At 44.9% G+C, this 25290-nt stretch overlaps 1 long non-coding RNA gene across 1 annotated transcript in view; it reads left to right on the forward strand.

Moving 5' to 3' along the window:
- The window catches only part of LOC143765535 (uncharacterized), a 39336-nt gene extending 14326 nt beyond the window's left edge, over positions 1-25010 (forward strand). Inside the window, exon 2 of the long non-coding RNA XR_013213412.1 lies at positions 24776-25010. This is a non-coding gene — a long non-coding RNA (uncharacterized LOC143765535). The remainder of the gene's footprint in view (positions 1-24775) is intronic.
- The last annotated feature ends 280 nt before the right edge of the window (positions 25011-25290 follow it).

The raw sequence follows: 25290 nt of genomic DNA on the forward strand, positions 1-25290 counted from the left end.
TATGCCATTTAGTATCCACCAAGAGTAAGGGCGGGGGTCTAGACCTGGTAAAAACATTGGATTGTTAAATATACTTTGTAATGGGGTACATTTAGACTGAAGTTCATGTTTAAATCTTTCATTTCTCCAGAGAATCAATGAGTGAGCGGTGAAAGGCGCTCCAATAGAAATGTCTCGCGGGAGCTTCTCTGTGGTCCATAGTAGGCCTGGTAATGAGTAGGGTTTTAATAAGTGTGATTCTAGGTAAACCCATCTAGGTTTGTTATTAATAGAACAAACTTTGGTTAATTGAGCAATTTGCGCTGATTTAAAATAGGCTATAAAATTAGGCAGGGATAATCCTCCCATTTTTCTATGTGCAAACATTGTTTTCTGCTTAATTCTCGGTTTCTTCCCCAGCCATATAAACTTTGAGATTATGGTATGTATATCCCGAAACGCTTTAGAGGGCATCATAATAGGAAGGGATGGGAATAAATATAAAAATCGTGGGAGGGTCACCATCTTTATGGCATTTAATCTCCCCAACCAAGACAGTGTCATTGAGGACCATCTGGTCACATCTTTCTGAAGATTTCGAATCAATGGGATACAGTTCCACTTATATAATGATGCTTTAGTGGTCGTGAGATTTATCTCTAAATAAGTCAAAAAGTGCTCTTTTTTGTGAACCCAAATTGAGAGGTCAGACCTAATTGTACCTCTTCAGGGGTATTTATGAATAAGGCTTCTGACTTTTCAACATTTATTTTCAGGCCTGAAATTGATTCAAAATCGCGGAGTAACGAGAACAGACTGGGGAGAGTAGTGTGCGGACTGGTAATGGTCAAAAGAAGATCATCCACGAAGAGGCTAACTTTATACTGGCTTCCGAGGTCAACTGGGCCTAATATATTAGGATTATTCCTTATAGCTTCTGCCAGAGGTTCCATAGCTAAGGCAAATAATGCTGGTGATAGAGGGCATCCCTGCCTAGTTCCTCTCTGTATGGTTATTGGGAGCGTTTGGATTGAGGGCAGTTTGAGGTATGCGGTCGGATTATCATATAGTAAATGAAGACATGAAAGTAGCTTGCGGGGGAGGCCAAATGTGGATAGGACTTTAAAGAGGTATGACCAGGATACTGTATCGAAGGCTTTTTCCATGTCTAAAGCTAATAGCATAGTCGATCTTTGTGAATTATGCGCTGAGTGAATAATGTTTAAATTCCTTCTTACGTTGTCTGGCCCTTGCCTCATGGGAATGAAACCCACTTGATCTCTATGTATTAATGAGGGGAGTATCTGGTTAATTCTGTCAGTGATAATTGAGGTAAATATTTTAAGGTTAACATTTAGTAGTGAAATAGATGATCTCTTTTCGGCTTGGGGATCACTGTCACGTGCGCAGTATAGAATTCGGGGGGCATCTGGGATCCATTTAAAAGGGTATTGCAGAAGTTTTTTATGTGGGGCGTGAGTGATTCACTAAATTTTTTGTAATAAAGAGCTGTGAGGCCATCTGGTCCGGGTGCCTTGCCAGTCTTCAAATTTTTAATTATTGATTTTATTTCTTCCTCATTTATTTCTGCTTGAAGTTGTTGGGATGTGGGTTCATTGATCTTGGGAAGCGGTAGATTTTGTAAAAAAGATTGTAAATGGTGTGGAGGGGGAGATTGCGGAGAAGAATAAAGTTTTTGATAATAGTCATGGAATTCCTTATAGATAATTTCAGGGTGTGCCGAGACGTGACCTTTTTTATCTTTAATTGATGGAATAGTGTTTAATAGTTCTTTCGTCCTTAATTGTCGCGCCAGCATTCTACTTGGTTTATTAGCCTCCCTATAAAAAGTGGCTCTGGTCCAGGCCAAGGCCCTCTCTGTTCTGTTGGTAAGGGTGGCATTTAATTCCAATTTGGTATCATGTATTTGTTTAATTAAGTAACGGGAAGTAGATAATTGATTTGCTTGTTCGAGCTTCACCAGTTTATTTTCTAGCTTGGAGCTCTGATCTATTTTTCTTTTTGTTCGCCGCTATTTTAATAAACGTACCAGTAATGTATTTTTTATGGGCTAACCACACGTTTCCAGGGCTCGAATCCTCCGTAACATTAGATTGGAAATAGAATCTTAACTCCTCCTTAATTTGGGTAGCGACCATGGGGTCTACAATTAGGGATTCATTTAATCGCCAGCGAAACAGGCGGGATGTCGCTATATTGAAGTTAAACACAGAAAGAACTGCATCATGGTCGGACCATGAAGATGGGATGTGGAGTGAAAACAATACAACTGGAAGCGAGTTTGTTGTGGTTATATGCAGATCAATTATCGAGTATGATTTGTGTACGGAGGAAAAACATGTGTAGCCTCTCGTCGATTCATTAGCCTCCCTCCACACGTCCACCAGTCTGCTCTTGCCCATCAAGCGAAGGATTTTTTTTCTATCTGCTTTGGTAATATCTGACCGTTTCAGGGCACTGCTGTCTATAAGCTTGGGTTTAGGGTGAAGTTGAAGTCTCCACACCATATCAAATGTTGGTATGGGATTGAAGATATTTTAGACAAAATTAATTTAAAAACCAAAGTTTGAGTATTAGCGGGTAAGTAGCAATTCACTATGCAGATATTTTGGCCTTGTAAGGAGCCTTGTATGATTATAAACCTGCCTTCAGGATCTGAGTATGTGTTGCTTATTTGGAGTGGGAGACTATTTCTAAGAAACATGGCTACACCTCTAGTTTTACGTTCCCAATATGCTAAAAAGAAACACGAGAAATGTGAATCAAAATATTTAGGGCTTGAGGACCTAGAGAAGTGGGTTTCTTGTAAGCATATAATGTCAGGTTTTTGTTTATGGAAATCTATGAAAGCCTTTCTGCATTTCAAAGGGGAGTTAAATCCTCTTCTCTTTGTATACTGCCCCTATTGGACAAACAATCAGTAGATTTGGTTTCCAGTACCATCTCTATGCTGACGACACCCAATTATATACCTCTTCTCCTGTTATCACGCCGACCTTTTTAGAAAACACCAGTGATTGTCTTACCGCTGTCTCTAACATCATGTCCTCCCTCTATCTGAAACTGAACCTGTCAAAAACTGAACTCCTCGTGTTGTCTCCCTCTACAAACCTACCTTTGCCCGACATTGCCATCTCTGTGTGCGGTTCCACCATTACTCCAAAGCAACATGCCCGCTGCCTTGGAGTCATCCTTGATTCCGAGCTTTCATTCACCCCCCACATCCGATCACTGGCTCGCTCTTCTTATCTGCATCTCAAAAACATTTCCAGAATTCGCCCTTTTCTTACTTTCGACTCTGCAAAAACTCTTACTGTCTCACTTATTCATTCTCGTCTGGACTATTGTAACTCTCTACTAATTGGCCTACCTTTTACCAGACTCTCCCCGCTCCAATCTGTCCTGAATGCTGCTGCCAGGATCATATTCCTCGCCAACCGTTACACCGATGCCTCTACCTTGTGCCAGTCATTACACTGGCTACCCATCCAATCCAGAATCCAGTACAAAACTACTACCCTCATCCACAAAGCACTCCATGGCTCAGCACCACCCTACATCTCCTCTCTGGTCTCAGTCTACCAACCTACCCGTGCCCTCCGCTCTGCTAATGACCTCAGGTTAGCATCCTCAATAATCAGAACCTCCCACTCCCGTCTCCAAGACTTTACACGTGCGGCGCCGATTCTTTGGAATGCACTACCTAGGTTAATACAATTAATCCCCAATCCCCACAGTTTTAAGCGTGCACTAAAAACTCATTTGTTCAGATTGGCCTACCGCCTCAACGCATTAACCTAATTATCCCTGTGTGGCCTATTAATAAAAAACAACAACATAATCACGTTCCTCCATCATGTTCTCATACACTTTATGCAGTTAATAGCCTCTGTGTCTGTACTGTTACATACTTAGGCAGTTAACTGGTTCATGCAGCTTTACATGAACACCCGAGCCTTACACTATGGCTGGTCCAAATAACTAAAGCAATTGTTACCATCCACCTCTTGTGTCTCCCCTTTTCCTCATAGATTGTAAGCTTGCGAGCAGCAGGGCCCTCATTCCTCCTGGTATCTGTTTTGAACTGTGATTTCTGTTATGCTGTAATGTCTGTTGTCTGTACAAGTCCCCTCTATAAGTTGTAAAGCGCTGCGGAATATGTTGGCGCTATATAAATAAAATTATTATTATTATTATTATTAACCCTCGCACATTATGGGAAAGAATTCTACACATGGTAATATAGCCGTTTACTGCTGAACGACGGAGATTCTTGGGGTTTCGACTCTAATTCTTCCTCAGAAAACCAGAACAGGCATGAACGATAGTTATAGATGTAAACATTTTTGTAGGGAGGCAATAGGGAAGCGACAAAACAGGGGGAGACAATGACATAGAACAAACAACAAAAAATCAATTGGGTTGAGAACCCAAGTTGTATGGTGATTTGGGGCTCCATATTAACGGGAACACCAAGTATCACCAAGGTTGGACAGCATGCAATATGCCCGAGTGCCTTACCCCTATGTGATAGTGCCCTTATGTGGGGGAAAAAAAAATGAGAAGAAAAAAAAAAAAAAAAAAAAGGCGGGGGGAGGTAGAGAGGGTGCGGTTAGAGTGAAGGGGGGGAGGGAGGGGAGGGAAGAAGAGGATAGTGAGAAGGGAGAATGGAATGAGGAAGGGGGAGGAAAGGCGAGGTAGGGGGGGTGAGAAGGTAAGAGGACAAGGAGGGGGTTGGGAGAAAGGCTTGGCGGATAGGTAAGAAAGGGGAAGGGAGGAGTAAGTTAGGGCATATGGTACTTTACTCGGAATTTATAACAGGTATAAATATTATAGACATTCTACCACCTTTTAGGTCTCATAATGTAAGACCCAGCGATAAGGTCATGAACCTTATTTTTCGTGAGGACTATTCAAAAAGCATATTAATATTAATGTTTTCGGAACCAAATGAATTCAAATAGCAAATTATTTAAAACGTGTTCAAGTGGCCTGTATGTTCTGGCTCCTGGTTCTAGGCACGAACTTCCAATCTTTAGTTGGATGTGGCCTCCGCTGTGGCTGAGGTGGTACTGCCTCCAGAGCCTCCCAGCGCTATCAAGGGCTTTCTTGCCATCTTCCAGTGAACAACAAACAAATAACTCTTTGCCATATGTAAATGAGAGTGCAAAGGGAAATCCCCATCTGTACTTTACTTGCATTGCCTGAAGTGCAGCAGTGATTGGCTTAAGGGCCCTTCTCCTAGCCAGCGTAGACGGGGAGATATCTGCGTATAGGCGCACTGAATCTGGCAGACCTGGCAGGGAGGTTAGTTCTCTAGTAGCAGTCAGGACAAGGTCCCCAGACTCCTCATGATGCATTTTGAGAACCACATCTCTAGGGAAATCTGCAGAGCGCGGTCTGCCCAAGGCCCTATGTATCCTTGTGATGTGCAGCAAGGATGGATCCAGATCCGGAAGCAGCGTCTTAAACAGTGCAGAAGCCGTGTCTTTGAGCGCCAGTATAGCTTCAGGGAGACCTCGGATTCGTATATTACTTCTGCGAGATCTATTCTCATAGTTCTCACACTTTAATTCAAGATCCACAATGCGTTCTGTGTGCTGCTTAATAGTTTCTTGGTCCTCCTCAAGCGCCTCTGCTGTGGCATCCAATTTTTCCTCCAGGTTGGAGGTGCGTTGAACTATGTCTTGCAACTGAGTAGAGATGTTTTGCATGGCTGAGGCGAGCTCAGCTCTGAAAGTCTCCTGGAGCGCTTTGATTAGCGCTGCTGTGGGTAAAACAGCTCCCTCAGTCATTGCCAGTTCGTCGGGGCCAGCCTCACTATTGAGTGATGCAGGAGAGACTGATGGGGAAGAAGTGACGGCGGCCATTTTGCCAGCTCCACCGCTCACGAGAAGGTCAGTTATTGTGCGGCTTACCGGCTGACTGCCGCTGCCTTTCTTTGGCATTTCAGTCCGTACGGATCCCGGAGGCAGAGGCGGTCTGTTCAGGGTGAGTCTGCGGCGATTCCAGTGGTCTGCAGGGTAATGGCGGCAGGTTCGGGCTGAGGAGCTCAGCAGAGCATGTCTGACTCCATCAAGGTCCGCGCATGCGCCCCTTCCTGTAGTTCTTGACCAAGTTTGCACACACTGCAACAGGGATTTTGGCCCACTCCTCCATACACATATCCAGATCTTTCAGGTTTCGGGGCTGTCACTGGGCAGCATTGAGTTTCAGCTCCCTCCAAATATTTTCTATTGGGTTCTGGTCTGGAGACTGGATAGGCCACACCAGGACCTTGAAATGCTTGTTACAGAGACACTCCTTAGTTGCCCTGGCTGCGTGTTTTGGGTCATTGACATGCTGGAAGACCCAGCCACCACCTGTCTTCAATGTTCTTATTGAGGGAAGGAGGTTGTTGGCCAAATTCTCATCATACATGACCCTATCCATTCTCCCTTCAATACGGTGAAGTCATCCTGTCCCCTTTGCAGGAAAGCATCTCCAAGGTATGATGTTTCCTCCACCATGCTTCACATTCAGGACGGTGTTTTTGAGGTTGTACTCATCCTTCTCTCTCCTAACACAGCGAGTGAAGTTGATACAAAAAAGTTCTATTTTGGCCTCATCTGACCACATAATCTTCTCCGATGCCTCCTCTGGATAATCCACATGGTCACTGGCGAACTTCAAACGAACTTGGAAATGTGCTGGCGTAAGCCTTGAATGTCCTGCTGGATTTTAATCCATGATGGCGTAGTTTGTTACTAACGGTAATGGTTGAGTCTGTGGTGCCAGTTCTCTTCAGGTAATTGACCAGGTCCTCCCGTGCAGCTTTGGGCTGATTCCTAGCCTTTCTCAGAATCATCTTAACCCCACAAGGTGACATCTTGCATGGAGCCCCAGACTGAGGATGATTGGCAACCATCTTGTGTTTCTTCCAATTTCTAATAATTGTACCAACAGTTGTTGCCTTCTCCACAAGCTGCTTGCCTATTGTACTGAAGCCCATCCCAGCCTTGTGCGGATCTACAATTTTGTCCCTGGTGTCCTTAGACAGCTCTTTGGACTTGGCCATGGTGGCGAGGTTGGATTTTGATTGAGTGCGTGCACAGGTCTCTTTTATACCGGTGACGAGTTTAAACAGGTGCAATTAATACAGGTAATGAGTGCAGGGTAGGATGGCTTCTTTAAAAAAACTAACAGCTCTGTGAGAGCTAGAATTCTTGCTGGTTGGTGATCAAATACTTATTTTCTACAACAAAATTTAATTATTTAAAAATCATATAATGTGATTTTATGGGTTTAAATTTTTTATTCTGTGTCTCACAGTTGAAGTGTACCTACATTTACAGACCTCTCCATTCTTTGTAGGTGGGAAAACTTGCAAAATCAGGTGTGTATCAAATACTTATTTTCCCCACTGTATATAGCGCGAGCCCCACATATCCTCCCTATACACAGCATAACCCTCCCATAGCCTCCAGATATATAACATGAGCCCCCTATATACAGCGTGCAGAAAATGTTTTCCTGTACACAGGGCAAATAATGGGCCTGTCTGATGCATAATTTGCAGGGGGTTTTCTTAAAGGGAATCTGTCACCTCATTTTTTGCATATAAGCTGCGGCCTCCGCCATTAGGGGCTTATCTACAGCATTCTGTAATGCTGTGGATAAGCCCCCGATGTAACCTGAAAGATAAGAAAAACAAGTTAAATTATACGCACCCAGGGGCGGTCCGGTGCGGTCCGGGTCCGATGGGCGTCGCAAGTTCGGGTTCAGCGCCTCCCATCTTCACACGATGTTGTCATCCTCCTTGCTTCGTGTCACGGCTCCTGCACAGGCGTACTGATTTGCCCTGTTAAGGGCAGCTTAAAGTAGTGCAGTGCGCAGGCCCTGGGCCTCTCTGAGCTTCTCTGAGCTTTCCAGGTGCCTGCACACTGCAGTACTTCGATCTGCCCTCAACAGGGCATAGAATTACGCCTGTGCATGAGCCACGACAGAAGCAAGGAAGAGGACGTCATCGCATGAACATGGGAAGTGCCGAACTCGGACCGCACCAGACCGCCCCTGGGTGATTATAATCTAACTTGTTTTTCTTATCTTTCAGGTTACATCGGGGGCTTATCTACAGCATTATAGAATACTGTAAGGTAAGCCCCTAAAGTGGCTGCAGTTTATATGCGAAAAATGAGGTGACAGATTCCCTTTAAAGGAAAGGTGCCATAAAAAAATTCTTTCAACAATTGCTAAAATGTAAAATATATATATATTTTTTTAATATTTGTTTTAGTTAAGTAAAATATGAAGAATAATTTTAAAAGGTTTGATATTTTCACTTTTAAACACTAGGGGGAGCAGCTGCTAAAATTTGCCATGAAAACCTAATATACAACAAGCTCACATTGGGACTACAGTAAATATGGGAGGGATCTACTCTTGTTTGTGTGTGATGTCACCCCTCTCCTTCCCTTCTGGATGTTTGCAAAAGGACAAGAAAGGATGAAGTTTAAGATCACAGTGAGCCGCAGACTGCCCGGACCTGAAAAACTGTTCACCCTTTCTCTCGACGCGAACAAAGGAGACTACACTTAATTAACCATTCAAACTTTATTGGAGAGTAACTATGCAAACAGTTCTCATCTTTTATATATATAAACCACCCTTTTTTGTTGGCGGGTTAAGGTCGCAGCTCTCTATTAACCAATTGAATTTTCTGTGGGGTGATGCCGCCAGACTCCCGGCACATGTTCCCGTATTGTTCTTCCGCCAAGGAGTAGCTAACTATGACCAATCAGAGCTACGACCCCCCCCCCCCCCCAAAGCAAACAAAGCCTCCTCAATCCCGTCTTGTATGCCTGACAAGAATATGTCCGAACCAATGTCTATCAAGTGTATCCCATCTGGCCGCAATAGCCTGGCATTATACCCTTCTAGTTGTCTATGCCTTACAATAATCCCACCCTTTAAATACACGATTCGCAAAATTCTATGATTTACTGCTCTGCGCACTCTCTCTATACTCGCCCAATCTCGTGCCCCACGCCATACCACCCTGGGTATAATCTCTGACCACACCATCACGAATTGTGTGAAAAAAACAGGAAATTTCTCCATATCAGCCTTCATCATTGTAATGAGCTCCGTGAGCTGAACCGCGCCCAAATCATTTCCACCTGCGTGCAGGACCAAGATAACCCTTTGGACTTCCATTCTCAATGTTTGGACCACCTCGAGTAGAACTTGAGACCATGTCAATCCACGAATGCCTCTCCAATTCACATCGACGTTATGAAAACCAAGCGATCTTCCTCCAGGCCGCAGTTCCGCCCTCTGCTCAGCCCAAAATACGTAAGAGTGGCCCAAGATCCAAACACTTGGCCTGGAAAAACCTAAAATGATAAAGAAAGAAAACTAACATTTAATGCATATTCAAGTCTACCATCATACCAACAAATCGGGCCTGATGTAACGAGAGAAACATGAGGAACGCCATCTGCCAATTCTCCTAATTTCCTCATCCATGAGGCCCGCTCTTGCAGCCTCTGTAGCAGCGCCAATTCTAAATGAATGAGTCCCAAATTTCCCAGGAGGCAGGCCTAGACTAACTTAAATTTTTCTTAACAAAGCCAAAAATTGGAATCTGGTTAGCGGGGACCCATTGACATGTGCAAAAAAGGAGTGATCATCTTGTCTGATTGCCAAATATTGCAGAACCAAATTAATGGGACACACCGGCCCTGCAATAGAAAACAACGGAAACCACGTTCCTTTACCTGATGGATCTGTCTTTGAACGACGAATTCGAATACGAATGCCCCCTGTGCACATTGACACGTCATCATGCTGCAACCCCCCTTGCTTATGCACCGAAGGAGCAACCAGTTCACTCACCCGCAATGCCCCAAAAAAGCAATTCCAAAAGCTGCTGAAAACAAAACCGATTCAAAGTACGAATTACATATCAACTTTGTGTTATCAATAATTCTAGCCAAAAGAGAATAAGAAATTGGTCGTCTAGCCGCACGTAGCTCCCCTGGGCTATTCCAACCCTTTAATGCCTGACGCAAAATAAAACTTTTAGTAATATCCTGCCACCCTCTTAATTTAAAATGAAAAGACAATCCCGATAACCTGTTCCTTGCCATCGCTGCTGACGAACCGCCATTATGCAAATGTTGCAAATAAGATTCTGTAACCCCTAACCTCGCTCTAATACACTTATCCACTGGAAGATTACCCGCAAAACTACACCATTCCCTCCACGCCTTACCGTATGCATTCCAGGTTGAAGGAGCCACCGACATCCGCACCAGAGGCATTAGAGGGTTTCCGGCACCTGCCATATGAAACCAGGACATGGCATTCCCTGTTGACTGGCCGCTGGGGCGAGTTCCTGAAACTTCTGGAAATCAAAGCGTGAAAGTGAGTCAGCCATAGCATTCTTAATACCCGGAACATGTCGTGAACGGAACCATATGTTCAAATGTAAACATTTTAACACCAGGAACCGTATAAGCTTTATAACTGGAATCGACGAAAAAGACAAATGATTTACCGCATGAACAACACTTTCATTGTCTGACCAAAAACAAATGCGTGAATTACACAACTGATTGCCCCAAATGACCACCACCACCACTAAAGGAAATAACTCTAACAGGGTCATATTTTTAGTCCATCCCTTATCAACCCAATTAACAGGCCACCTCTCAGTGCACCATTGGTCACGCAAAATGACACCAAAACCCACTGACCCTGCTGCATCTGCAAACAGGGAAATGTCCTGACCTGACTTCTCTTCACTTTGAAAACACGTACAACCATTGTAAGTTAACAAAAAACTCCATACCCGCAGGTCTTCAAGTAATGGAAGACTGAGACTGATCCTGTGGTGCTGAAGCCTAACCCCTTTCATAGCCATTGCCAACCGACGGGAAAAAATTCTTCCCATAGGCATGACCCGACACGCGAATGCCAATAAACCCAATAGGGACTGCATTTGCACCAATGTTACTTTTTTGATAGAAAGTAAACCATCAATTTTTTCAAGCAGTTTAGCAATTTTTTCCTCCGGCAAACGGAAAACCATGTTAACGGAATCAATTTCAATGCCCAGAAAACGAAATGCACGTCAACTTTCATCAACTCACGAAACCTGAGCAACATCATCTCGCATAAACCTGTATCTGCTGGACCCACGAACAAAAAGTCATCCAAGTAGTGTGTAACCCAATGACAGCTTGTTTCAAACTTGACTACCCATTCCAAAAAACTGCTAAATAATTCGAAATACCTGTAAGAAATGGAACACCCCATGGGAAAACAGGTGTCATAATAATATTGTATAATATGGCGCAACCGAGCAGGTGATAACAATCCGGGTGAACCGAAAGGAGGCGAAAAGCTGACTCGATGTCCGACTTAGCCATTAATGCCCCTTGTCCTGCCTGTCTCAATAGTATTAATGCGTTATCAAACGGTGCATAAGACACCGAGGCCTCTTCTGAACTAATACCATCATTCACCGAACAACTTTTTGGGTGTGAAAGATGATGTATTAATCGGAACTTCCCAGGCTCTTTCTTAGGAACCACCCAAAGTGGGGAAACCCTTAGGTTGTAAAAGGGGGGGGGGAAGAGAACGGTCCCCTTAAGCGACCAAGGGCCACTTCTTTTTCAATCTTCTTCAACACCACTAAAGGAAATTCCCTAGCTGATTTCAAATTATTAGAAAAAGTTGCTTCTTTGCAAAAATTGAACGGTATAAAAAAACCATACGTAAAACCCACCCGTAACTGCGCTGCTGCCGCCTTGTCCCTATATTTATTTAGCCATGACTCCATCGCGGTGATGTTCACTGGCATCCTTACTCTCGTGTTGGGGATTAGCCTTTGCTGTAGTGGGCTTTGACACGGCACGAGGGCATTTTGTGACTGAGTGCGAGCCCCCACATACCAAGCATTCATGTTTGTACTTGCATAATCCGTAATATTTGCTGTGGCCTTCGTTGAACAGCCAACAAGTTCCAGGCCTCTGAACCGGGACTGGCCCCGAGCCTGATTGTTGGCTTGGGGCCCCCAAATGAAAGGACTGAACGCTCCTCTGAGCCATCATAAGTCGCAACCAAGGATCTGTGGCCTTAACCCCCCAACCGAGGTACGGATTGACCGCTAACCACCTACAAAAGTCCTCATCGTATCTCCACCACGCCGAGCCCCCATGTGTTTTATACGAGTTCTATATTGTATCCATGTAAAGAAACAATTCCGAACATCTTTCTGGGTGTTTCCTACCCATAACACAACCTAAAACACAAAAGGCCTGAATCCAGTTATTTATGGTTTTTGCTACCTTCAGATGCCGTTCATACGGCCTGTCAACCATTCTCCTTTCCCGGTCCACTGAACTTTGCTCTAGAGACAGTAGCGACCAAACATCAATGTAATTATTTGCCAAAATTTTTTCCACTGTCTCTTGATCCAAATGGGAGCCTAGCTGGGCCACCCCACAATAAAACACATCCCTATGAATATCTGAACGTACAGCTGGAGAAGGGGGGGGGGTTATAACTTTTAACTGGGACTATAATTTAGGGTTCAAAATTAATTTATCACCACCCAATATGCTTCTTAGATCCTCCAATGTCACAAACTTTTTCCCCGAACCTTCCCATGCACCCGAATAATTAAACTCACCAGTCTGTGCTTCCGTAGCCGTAATCCCTGACAGAACTGGAACCACCCCTTCATTACGACCGCTCTGTTCCTTCTGCGACATCCTAGAAGATTGAAGACTCCTTCCTGGACTACGATCTCGAGACCTCGATGACGATGAAGAATGGCGGCACTGTCTCCGAGAACGACGACTACTTTTAGAAACCGACCTTCTCCTTCTACGGTGTGAATGGCGACCGTGGCCAGTCGCAGACCTTCTATCAGAATCCACCGAAGATGAAGAAGACCTGTTACGTCTCCACTTCCTACTATTCCTCCTACCATGCTGGTCAGGTATCATTCCTCTGGATACTGATATTGCCACATCTACTCCTGATGCTGCAGCATCAATTATTCCCTGATAAAAAACACCCGACGCTGTTGGTAATCTACTAACCACCTGCACTGCGCTATTAGCACCTTCTGCCCTCAAAGGTGCCGTAACTGTCTGCATAGGGTCGGGAATGTCAGACAAAACTGACCCAAAGGCAGAAGTGCCTAAATGCTGACTGTTTTCAGCTTGTCCTATTGCAACATCCTGCCGACTACCCGCATTCCTATTTACAGGAATGGAGGCAGCCTGAGGGTTAGTTGCCTGAGGTAACACACACTCCCGTCGACCTGCCACTTTCCTGCCCTCAGCTTCCCCCTCTGAAGATGAACTGGTGCTATGTGTACCTCCATTACTTGATAATGACCAGTCACAGCTGTTTCCCGCCTTTTTCACAAACCGTCCCTAACTGAGCACTATGTCCTGACAGGAGCCGAGCTTACTGAGACGCCTTATCAGAACTGCTGCGCCTCACAGAAATCCTGCCCTGCCTACCTCCACCCTGCCCACTGTGCGGGGGGGCCAATACAGTTTCCGCGCTCACCACCTTAGACACTGACAGGCTCGGAGCCCGGGCTGCAACTCCCGTACCCGCCGTCTGAAGAGGTAAGCAGCTGGTCTCCGGCAGTCGCGGCTTCTGCCGCGACCTGCGGCTTGCCGGAGCTTTGTATTGCCCAGCTTCGTCCATGCCAAACTCCTTCACCATGGCTGCCAGCCATGCAAAGGTAACCAGCTGTAAGTTGATATTATCATGCTGGAAAGGTCCTTTGATTATTAGGCCCTTCCCAGCCTAAAAATAACAGCCCGCGCAACCCCAGAAGTGGTGCATCACATTAAACAAGCCAATTCTGGCATTTTTCCCCGGCTCATCTCGATTGCCCTGGTGTGGCAATCGTGGTAATGGTAGATGGGGTTGATGGCAGCTGTAAAGTGTCAAAAATCACAGGTGGCATCAAGCCCTGGTGTTAGTAATAGAGAGGTGTCTATCAGACACCCCCATTACAAACCCAGTAATTAAGGAAAAAAAAACAGCCAAAATAAATTTTCTTTGAAAAACACTTCCCACACTTTCCTTGGTCCCCCAATTTATTTTTGATAAAAAAAGCCATGCAGGTCTGTCGTAGTCCAGGGAATTCGCCATCGTCCACAAATGGAAACCTGAAAAACATACAAAGAGTGAAATAAAGACAAGACACTGTCTCTCGTTCACCAATTTATTAAAAAACAAAAAGTTGCCATGCAGGTCAGACGTAGTCCATGGCTTCCCAAGACGATCCCCAAATCCGTTGTCCAAAGGCTATGGAGCTCTGTTCAGAGAACGAATCTCCAAAAGCTGTAACAGCAGCTACTCTTGGTCCTACTGTGCTTCGCGAGACCCGACGTCTCTGATGAGTGGTGATGTCAGTAACCACACCGCTCATCAGGGTCTTGCTGCCCTCTGTATAATGCGTCCCACATACTGCTCCACAGTATAATGCGCCCCACATAGTTCTCCACAGTATAATGTGCCCATATAGTGCTCCACAGTATAATGCGCCCCACATACTGCTCCACAGTATAATGGCCCCATATAGTGCTCCACAGTATAATGCGCCCCACAGTATAATGGCCCCATATAGTGCTCCACAGTAATAATGTACCCAATATTGTGCTCCATACAGTACAGTGCTCTAATATATTAGTTTATACTGCAGAGCTGTGTGAACGTGTTCAGAGCACAGCAGCGTGATGATTTCCCTGCTGTGTTCTGAACACGTCGGCGGTGAGCGATGAACAGCACAGGCTGCGATCACCTCACCCCAGCAGCTCTTCTCCTCTGCAGATCGGAAAGTGTAGCCCACAGCATATGCTGCCAGCTGCACAAAGATGGTGCTCATCTCCTCCAACAGCTGTGACCTGGACAGCTGAGGGGGAGTGCTCATGTTACAGCAGGAGGCAGCACAATACAAGAGATGCAGTTGGATGGTGACTACAGACTCCTATGTACAGGGGCTGCCGTATTTGCGATCTGTCATTACACACCAGCAAATACAAATGGCAGCTCCCGATGGCTGCAGAAAATAATAATTAAAAGAGAAACTATTAAAACAGTGAATTTAATCTTGTATTAAAAAGAATTGATTATATAATCAACAATTATTAATACAAAAATAAAAATTGCGGCACTTCCCTTTTTAAATCCCTTTTCTCTTTTTGCATTTGCTGATATTTTTTGTGCAGAATTCATGGCAAATGATGCACATGGTTCATGTTTTTTTTAGAGCAAAAAGTCACATGTTTTGCAAAATGTTGTTCTGTACATAAAATCACTCCGGGGGGATACTGAAGTACATTTACAACAAATTTTGTGACTTTTTGAAATGTCACAAATAATTAGGCGAAAACATCTGAAAACGCTAAACCCTGTCCACAGTAGTGAACTAAAAATAAAAACAGGCTAACACATAACAGAGACTAAAAAATAAAAATGGTGCAAATGGAAAGATTAATTTGTTTAAAACCAAAAAAGGCGCAAAACACCAAGCACTAAAGAAAATATCAGTCAGTCCCAATGTCCCTATGTGTTATTACAGCACTGGCACACCTTACTCTATTTTTGTGACACAGCTCTGGCAAAAATTTAGAGACCACTGCAAAATGTTCAGTTTGTCTGATTTTTCTCTTTATAGGTATATTTTTGAGTAAAATGGAAATTGTTCATTTATTCTATAAACTTCTGACAACATGTCTCCGAAGTTCCAAACAATAAATTTTGTATTTTCTTTCTGAAAAGAAGTGGTCAAAATTAAAAAAAAAAAAACAGTACTTTCAGACTTCAAATAATCAAAGAAAACAAGTTCAAAATAATTTAGAAACAACAATACTAATGTTGTAACTCAGGAAGCGCTCTGTTGTGAATTAGACTTTTTTGGCTCCCTCTTGTGGTCACTAGTGATATGACTCTGGTATTGTCTTTCCTTAGTTTGGCACCCACCTGGGTCGTTAGTCCAGGGGTGTTGCTATATTAACTTCCTGAATTCTCAGTCTGGTGCCTGGCATCGTTGTAATCAGATCTTTCTGGTTGCTCCTGTCTGCTGATCCTGGTTCTTGCTAAATTAAGCTAAGTCTTGCTTCCTTGTTTTTTGGTTATTTGCATTGCTCTTATTTTTTGTCCAGCTTGTACTATATGTGATTCCTGATTTTGCTGGAAGCTCTAGGGGGCTGGTATTCTCCCCCCGGGCCGTTAGACGGTTCGGGGGTTCTTGAATATCCAGCGTGGAAATTTTGATAGGGTTTTTGCTGACCGTATAAGTCATCTTACTATATTCTGCTATTAGTCAGTGGGCCTCTCTTTGCTAAATACCTAGTTCATTCTTACGTTTGTCTTTTCTTCTTACCTCACCGTTATTATTTGTTGGGGGCTTGTATCCAACTTTTGGGGTCTTTTCTCTGGAGGCAAGAAAGGTCTATCTTTTCCCTTCTAGGGTTAGTTAGTTCTCCGGCTGGCGCGAGATGTCTAGAACCAACGTAGGCACGTTCCCCGGCTGCTGCTATTTGTGGTGCTAGGATTAGATATACGGTCAGCCCAGTTACCACTGCCCTATGAGCTGGTTTTTTGTGTTTGCAGACTTAGTATTTATTTCTGAGACCCTCTGCCATTGGGGTCATAACAGTATGCCAGGCCTACATTGAATGTTTAATGCATTGCAGAAGTGGGATAATAAGAAAGGAAATTCTGAGTTGTTTTTTTTTTTTCCCTCTCTTTCTTCCTCCCCTTTACCTCTGAGTGGCTTATGCTTGCTGCAGACATGAATGTCCAGACTTTGATTACAAGTGTGGACCAGCTTGCTGCTCGTGTGCAGGGCATACAAGATTTTGTTACCAGTAGTCCAATGTCTGAACCTAAAATACCTATTCCTGAACTGTTCTCTGGAGACTGATTTAAGTTTAGGAATTTCAGGAATAATTGTAAATTGTTTCTATCTCTGAGACCCCGTTCGTCTGGAGACTCAGCTCAGCAAGTTAAAATTGTTATCTCTTTCTTGCGGGGCAACCCTCAGGATTGGGCTTTCTCGCTAGCGCCAGGAGATCCGGCATTGGCGAATATTGATGCGTTTTTTCTGGCGTTCGGATTGCTTTACGAGGAACCCAATCTTGAAATTCAGGCAGAAAAAGCCTTGCTGGCTATTTCTCAGGGCCAGGATGAAGCTGAAGTGTATTGCTAAAAATTTCGGAAATGGTCCGTGCTTACTCAGTGGAATGAGTGTGCTCTGGCCGCAAATTTCAGAAATGGCCTTTCTGAAGCCATTAAGAATTTGATGGTGGGTTTCTCCATTCCTACAAGTCTAAATGATTCCATGGCGCTGGCTATTCAAATTGATCGGCGTTTGCGGGAGCGCAAAACTGCTAATCCTCTGGTGGTGTTGTCTGAACAGACACCTGATTTAATGCAATGTGATAGAATTCAGACTAGAAATGAACGGAAAAATCATAGACGTCAGAATGGGTTGTGTTTTTACTGTGGTGATTCTACACATGTTATATCAGCATGCTCTAAACGCCTAACAAGGGTTGTTAGCCCTGTCGCCATTGGTAATTTGCAACCTAAATTTATTTTGTCTGTGACTTTAATTTGCTCATTGTCTTCCTACCCTGTTATGGCGTTTGTGGATTCGGGTGCTGCCCTGAGTCTTATGGATCTGTCATTTGCCAGGCGCTGTGGTTTTGTTCTTGAGCCATTGGTAAATCCTACCCCTCTTCGAGGTATTGATGCTACGCCATTGGCGGAAAATAAACCGCAGTTTTGGACACAGGTAACCATGTGTATGACTCCTGAACATCGGGAGGTGATTCGTTTTCTTGTTCTGCATAAAATGCATGATTTGGTCGTTTTGGGTCTACCATGGTTACAGACCCATAATCCAGTCTTGGATTGGAAGGCAATGTCTGTGTCAAGTTGGGGCTGTCAGGAATTCATGGTGATTCCTCACCGGTGTCTATTGCTTCCTCTACTCCTTCGGAAGTTCCTGAGTATTTGTCTGATTTTCAGGATGTATTCAGCGAGTCCAGGTCCAGTGCTCTGCCTCCTCATAGGGACTGTGACTGCGCTATAGATTTGATTCCAGGTAGTAAATTTCCTAAGGGAAGACTATTTAATCTGTCTGTACCTGAGCATACCGCAATGCGTTCATATATCAAGGAATCTCTGGAGAAGGGGCATATCCGTCCATCCTCTTCCCCTCTTGGTGCGGGATTCTTTTTTGTGGCCAAGAAGGACAGATCTTTGAGACCTTGTATTGACTATCGGCTTCTGAATAAAATCACTGTTAAATTTCAGTATCCTTTGCCTCTGTTGTCGGACTTGTTTGCCTGGATTAAAGGTGCCAAGTGGTTCACCAAGATAGATCTTCGTGGTGCATACAACCTTGTGCGCATTAAGCAGGGAGATGAATGGAAAACTGCATTTAATACGCCCGAAGGTCATTTTGAGTACTTGGTGATGCCTTTTGGGCTCTCTAATGCTCCTTCAGTGTTTCAGTCCTTTATGCATGATATTTTCCGGAAGTATCTGGATAAATTTATGATTGTTTATCTGGATGATATTCTGTTTTTTTCTGATGATTGGGACTCGCATGTAGAGCAGGTCAGGATGGTGTTTCAGGTCTTGCGTGAGAATGCTTTGTTTGTTAAGGGCTCAAAGTGTCTCTTTGGAGTACAGAAGGTTCCCTTTTTGGGTTTTATTTTTTCCCCTTCTGCGGTGGAGATGGACCCAGTCAAGGTCCGAGCTATTCATGATTGGACTCAACCCACGTCAGTTAAGAGTCTTCAGAAGTTCTTGGGTTTTGCTAACTTCTACCGTCGTTTTATCGCTAATTTTTCTAGCGTTGTTAAACCTTTGACGGATATGACAAAGAAAGGTTCTGATGTTGCTAACTGGGCTCCTGCAGCCGTGGAAGCTTTCCAAGAGTTGAAGCGCCGGTTTACTTCAGCGCCTGTTTTGTGTCAGCCTGATGTCTCACTTCCCTTTCAGGTTGAAGTGGATGCTTCTGAGATTGGGGCAGGGGCCGTTTTGTCGCAGATAAGCCCTGGTTGCTCTGTAATGAGACCATGTGCTTTTTTCTCTAGGAAGTTTTCGCCTGCTGAGCGGAATTATGATGTTGGCAATCGGGAGTTGCTGGCCATGAAGTGGGCATTTGAGGAGTGGCGTCATTGGCTCGAGGGTGCTAAGCATCGTGTGATGGTCTTGACTGATCACAAAAATCTGATGTATCTCGAGTCTGCTAAACGCCTGAATCCTAGACAGGCCCGTTGGTCATTGTTTTTCTCCCGTTTTGACTTTGTGGTCTCGTATTTACCAGGTTCAAAGAATGTGAAGGCTGATGCTCTTTCAAGGAGCTTTGTGCCTGACTCTCCTGGAGTCGCAGAACCAGTTGGTATTCTTAAAGAGGGAGTAATCTTGTCAGCCATTTCTCCGGATTTGCGACGTGTGTTGCAGAGATTTCAGGCTGGTAGACCTGACTCTTGTCCACCTGACAGACTGTTTGTTCCTGATAAGTGGACCAGCAGAGTCATTTCCGAGGTTCATTCCTCGGTGTTGGCAGGGCATCCGGGAATTTTTGGCACCAGAGATTTGGTGGCTAGGTCCTTTTGGTGGCCTTCCTTGTCACGGGATGTGCGGTCATTTGTGCAGTCCTGTGGGACTTGTGCTCGAGCTAAGCCTTGCTGTTCTCGTGCCAGCGGGTTGCTCTTGCCCTTGCCTGTCCCGAAGAGGCCTTGGACACACATTTCCATGGATTTCATTTCAGATCTTCCGGTGTCTCGGGGCATGTCTGTCATCTGGGTGGTATGTGATCGCTTTTCCAAGATGGTCCATTTGGTATCTTTGCCTAAGCTGCCTTCCTCTTCCGATCTGGTTCCTTTGTTCTTTCAGAATGTGGTTCGTTTACACAGCATTCCTGAGAATATCGTGTCTGACAGAGGATCCCAGTTTGTTTCCAGGTTCTGGCGATCCTTTTGTGCTAAGATGGGCATTGATTTGTCGTTTTCGTCTGCCTTTCATCCTCAGACTAATGGACAAACGGAACGAACTAATCAGACTCTGGAGGCTTATTTGAGGTGTTTTGTTTCTGCAGATCAGGATGATTGGGTGACCTTCTTGCCGTTGGCTGAGTTTGCCCTTAATAATCGGGCTAGTTCCGCTACTTTGGTTTCGCCATTTTTCTGCAACTCTGGTTTCCATCCTCGTTTTTCCTCGGGACATGTGGAGCCTTCTGATTGTCCTGGGGTAGATTCTGTGGTAGATAGGTTGCAGCAGATTTGGAATCATGTGGTGGACAACTTAAAGTTGTCACAGGAGAAGGCTCAGCATTTTGCCAACCGCCGCCGCGGTGTGGGTCCCCGACTTCGTGTTGGGGATTTGGTATGGCTGTCTTCTCGATTTGTTCCTATGAAGGTCTCCTCTCCTAAATTTAAGCCTCGCTTCATCGGTCCTTACAAGATATTGGAAATTCTTAATCCTGTGTCCTTTCGCTTGGATCTTCCGGTGTCGTTTGCCATTCACAACGTGTTCCATAGGTCTTTGTTGCGGCGGTACGTTGTACCTGTGGTTCCTTCTGTTGAGCCTCCTGCTCCGGTGTTGGTTGAGGGCGAGTTGGAGTACGTGGTGGAGAAGATCTTGGATTCTCGTCTCTCCAGGCGGAGGCTTCAGTATCTGGTCAAGTGGAAGGGCTATGGTCAGGAGGATAATTCCTGGGTGGTTGCCTCTGATGTGCATGCGGCCGATTTAGTTCGGGCCTTTCACGCTGCTCATCCTGATCGCCCTGGTGGTCTTGGTGAGGGTTCGGTGACCCCTCCTTAAAGGGGGGGTACTGTTGTGAATTAGACTTTTTTGGCTCCCTCTTGTGGTCACTAGTGATATGACTCTGGGATTGTCTTTCCTCAGTTTGGCACCCACCTGGGTCGTTAGTCCAGGGGTGTTGCTATATTAACTTCCTGAATTCTCAGTCTGGTGCCTGGCATCGTTGTAATCAGATCTTTCTGTTTGCTCCTGTCTGCTGATCCTGGTTCTTGCTAAATTAAGCTAAGTCTTGCTTCCTTGTTTTTTGGTTATTTGCATTGCTCTTATTTTTTGTCCAGCTTGTACTATATGTGATTCCTGATTTTGCTGGAAGCTCTAGGGGGCTGGTATTCTCCCCCCGGGCCGTTAGACGGTTCGGGGGTTCTTGAATATCCAGCGTGGAAATTTTGATAGGGTTTTTGCTGACCGTATAAGTCATCTTACTATATTCTGCTATTAGTCAGTGGGCCTCTCTTTGCTAAATACCTAGTTCATTCTTACGTTTGTCTTTTCTTCTTACCTCACCGTTATTATTTGTTGGGGGCTTGTATCCAACTTTTGGGGTCTTTTCTCTGGAGGCAAGAAAGGTCTATCTTTTCCCTTCTAGGGTTAGTTAGTTCTCCGGCTGGCGCGAGACGTCTAGAACCAACGTAGGCACGTTCCCCGGCTGCTGCTATTTGTGGTGCTAGGATTAGATATACGGTCAGCCCAGTTACCACTGCCCTATGAGCTGGTTTTTTGTGTTTGCAGACTTAGTATTTATTTCTGAGACCCTCTGCCATTGGGGTCATAACAGAGCTCAGAAATCAATATTTTGTGGAATACCGTATATACTCGAGTATAAGCTGAGATTTTCAGCCCACTTTTTTGGGCTGAAATTGCCCCTCTCGGCTTATACTCGAGTCATACCGGGGGTCGGCAGGGGAGGGGGAGCGGGGGCTGTCTAAAAATACTCACCTAGTCCAGGCGCGGTCCCTGCTTCCCCGGCGCCGGCAGCAGCAGCTTCTTCCTGTACTCAGCGGTCACATGGTCCCGCTCATTACAGTAAATGAATATTCGGCTCCACCTCCCATAGGGGTGGAGCCGCCTATTCATTACTGTAATCAGCGGTACCATGTGACCGCTGAGTACAGGATGAAGCGCTGCGGTGTCGGGGAAGCAGGATCTACACAGCGGCAGGACCAGGTGAGTATACGGGGAGGGGAGCGCAGCGCTGCGCGATAGTCACCTGCTCCTCGTTCCGGGCGCCGATCTGTCTCCAGCAGTGACGCTGAGGTCAGAGGGCGCGGTGACGTGGTCAGTGCGCGCCCTCTGCTGAACGTCTGTGCTGGAGACAGATCGGCGCCCGATACGAGGAGCAGGTGACTATTGAAAGTGCGGGGGCCTGAGCGACGGAGAGGTGAGTATGCGATTTTTTTTTTTTTATCGCAGCAAATGGGGCAAGTGTCTGTATGGAGCATCTATGGGGCCATAACGTTCCTGCAGCACTATATGGGGCCATAACGTTCCTGCAGCACTATATGGGGCCATAACATTCCTGCAGCACTATATGGGGCCATAATGTTTCTGCAGCACTATATGGGGGCATAACGTTCCTGCAGCACTATATGGGGCCATAACATTCCTGCGGCACTATATGGGGGCCATAACGTTCCTGCAGCACTATATGGGGCCATAACGTTCCTGCAGCACTATATGGGGCCATAACGTTCCTGCAGCACTATATGGGGCCATAACGTTCCTGCAGCACTATATGGGGCCATAACGTTCCTGCAGCACTATATGGGGGCCATAACATTCCTGCAGCACTATATGGGGCCATAACATTCCTGCAGCACTATATGGGGCCATAACATTCCTGCAGCACTATATGGGGCCATAACATTCCTGCAGCACTATATGGGGCCATAACGTTCCTGCAGCACTATATGGGGCCATAACATTCCTGCAGCACTATATGGGGCCATAACGTTTGTGCAGCACTATATGGGGCCATAACGTTTCTGCAGCACTATATGGGGCCATAACGTTTCTGCAGCACTATATGGGGCCATAACGTTTCTGCAGCACTATATGGGGCCATAACGTTTCTGCAGCACTATATGGGGCCATAACATTCCTGCAGCACTATATGGGGCCATAACGTTTGTGCAGCACTATATGGGGCCATAACATTCCTGCAGCACTATATGGGGCCATAACGTTTGTGCAGCACTATATGGGGCCATAACGTTTCTGCAGCACTATATAGGGGCATAATGTTTGTGCAGCACTATATGGGGCAAGTGTCTGTATGGGGCCATAATTAACGTTTGTAGGGCACTACGGCATATGGGGCAAGTGTCTGTATGGAGCATCTTATAGGGCCATAACGTTTGTGCAGCACTATAAGGGGCAAATATCTTTATAGAGCATCTTATGGGGCCATAATCAGCATTTGTGCAGCATTATATTGGGCAAATGTGTCTATGGAGCATCTTATGGGGCCTTTATTAACCTTTATGCAGGATTATATGGGGCATATTTTAATATGGAACATCTTATGGGGCCATAATGAACAGTATGGAGCATTATATGGGGCTCCTAATTCAATATGGATATTCAAAGACACTTAACCTACTGATGTCTCAATTAATTTTACTTTTATTGGTATCTGTTATTACTTTTGACATTTACCGGTAGCTGCTGCATTTTCCCCCCTAGGCTTATACTCGAGTCAATAAGTTTTCCCAGTTTTTTGTGGCAAAATTAGGGGGGTCGGCTTATACTCGGGTCGGCTTATACTCGAGTATATACGGTAACTATGATTTTTAAAAACTGCTTTCATGCGTCTCGGCATGCTTTCCACCAGTCTTTCACACTGCTCCTGGCGCAAAAATGTAAGCAGTTCTTCTTTGTTTGATGGCTTGTGACTATCCATCATACTCTTGATTACATTCCAGAGGTTTTCATTGGGGTTCAGGTAAGGAGATTGGGCTGCCCATGACAGGGTTTTGATGTGGTGGTCTCATAATTTTTGCCAGAGCTGTATAATTAACAGGTTATGGGCTCCATATTTAAGGTTATGAGTAATAGAGATTGTGCAAAGAGACTATTGAACTAGGCTCAGATTTTGCCATAATATTTTCTAACTTATTTTGACATGGATAGACATGACAACAATTAGCAGCGCAACTATAGCCTCTTTCATAGCAGCTTGTGTACAAAGTGTTTTACATGTGAGATAAGATATTGGCAGACTTTTAGGGTATGTGTCCACGTTCAGGATTGCATCAGGATTTGGTCAGGATTTTACATCAGTATTTGTAAGCCAAAACCAGGAGTGGGTGATAAATGCAGAAGTGGAGCATATGTTTCTATTATACTTTTCCTCTAAGGGTACGTGTCCACGGTCAGGATGGCCGGCGGTATCGCCGGAGCGGCGAAGCCGCTCGGCGCTAAGCCCCGCCCCCTTTCTGGGACGCGATGATGCCGGATGTGTTAACTGTACCCATCGGGGATCATTGCACCCTCGCATAGCGCCCTGTGATATTACTTGCGGCGACGCAGCGTCGCCGCAGGTAGCACGGACATGCTGCGATCTGAAAAGACGCGCAGCATGTCCGGAGTCGCAGGGAAGTCGGATGCGTGTTTCCACGCATAGTGGACACGGGATTTCATAAAATCCCCTCCACTATGCTGGAACATCTGGACGCTGCGTGTTTGACGCTGCAGCTCTGCGCAGCGTCAAACAAGCAGCGTTTACTGACCGTGGACACATACCATTATTGTTCCACTCCTGGTTTTGGCTTACAAATACTGATGGAAAATCCTGACCAAATCCTGATGCAATCCTGAACGTGGACACATACCCTTAGAATTTAGATGCGGATTTGCAAAGACTAATCTTTACAATATGGCTACTATTTAAGTTGCCCTTTTTTTTTTTTAGGTAAACAAATGTGCCAACATCACCAAGACATACATGCAGTACCTTAATCCATTGTGTGTTAGAGAAGTGTCTGGAACACAGCAGGATGATGGGAGTTGCGGACTAAGAAAAACAAGTGACCAAGATGAGTGTAAAGCAGGAGATAGCCAAGTGATTAAGCCACATCTAAAATGTAAAAGTTTACTACATTTCATGGATCGATGACAATACACAATAAATTGTAACTAAAAACAAATATGTTTTTCTACCTGAAAACTGCAATTTAGCAAACTGCTGCCTGGTATAATATATGTTGCTGACATACGGTAATTATGGTTTAACCCCTTAGTGACAGAGCCAATTAGGTACTTAGTGACCAAGCCAATTTTTACTATTCTGACCACTGTCACTTTATGAAGTTATAGCTCTGGAACACTTCAACATATCCCACTGATTCTGAGATTTTTTTTTCATGACATATTGTACTTCATGATAGTGGTAAAAATGTATTCGATATAACTTGTTTATTTCTGAAA

Source organism: Ranitomeya variabilis, chromosome 4 (genome assembly GCF_051348905.1).
Source record: "Ranitomeya variabilis isolate aRanVar5 chromosome 4, aRanVar5.hap1, whole genome shotgun sequence".
Classification (NCBI taxonomy): domain Eukaryota; kingdom Metazoa; phylum Chordata; class Amphibia; order Anura; family Dendrobatidae; genus Ranitomeya; species Ranitomeya variabilis.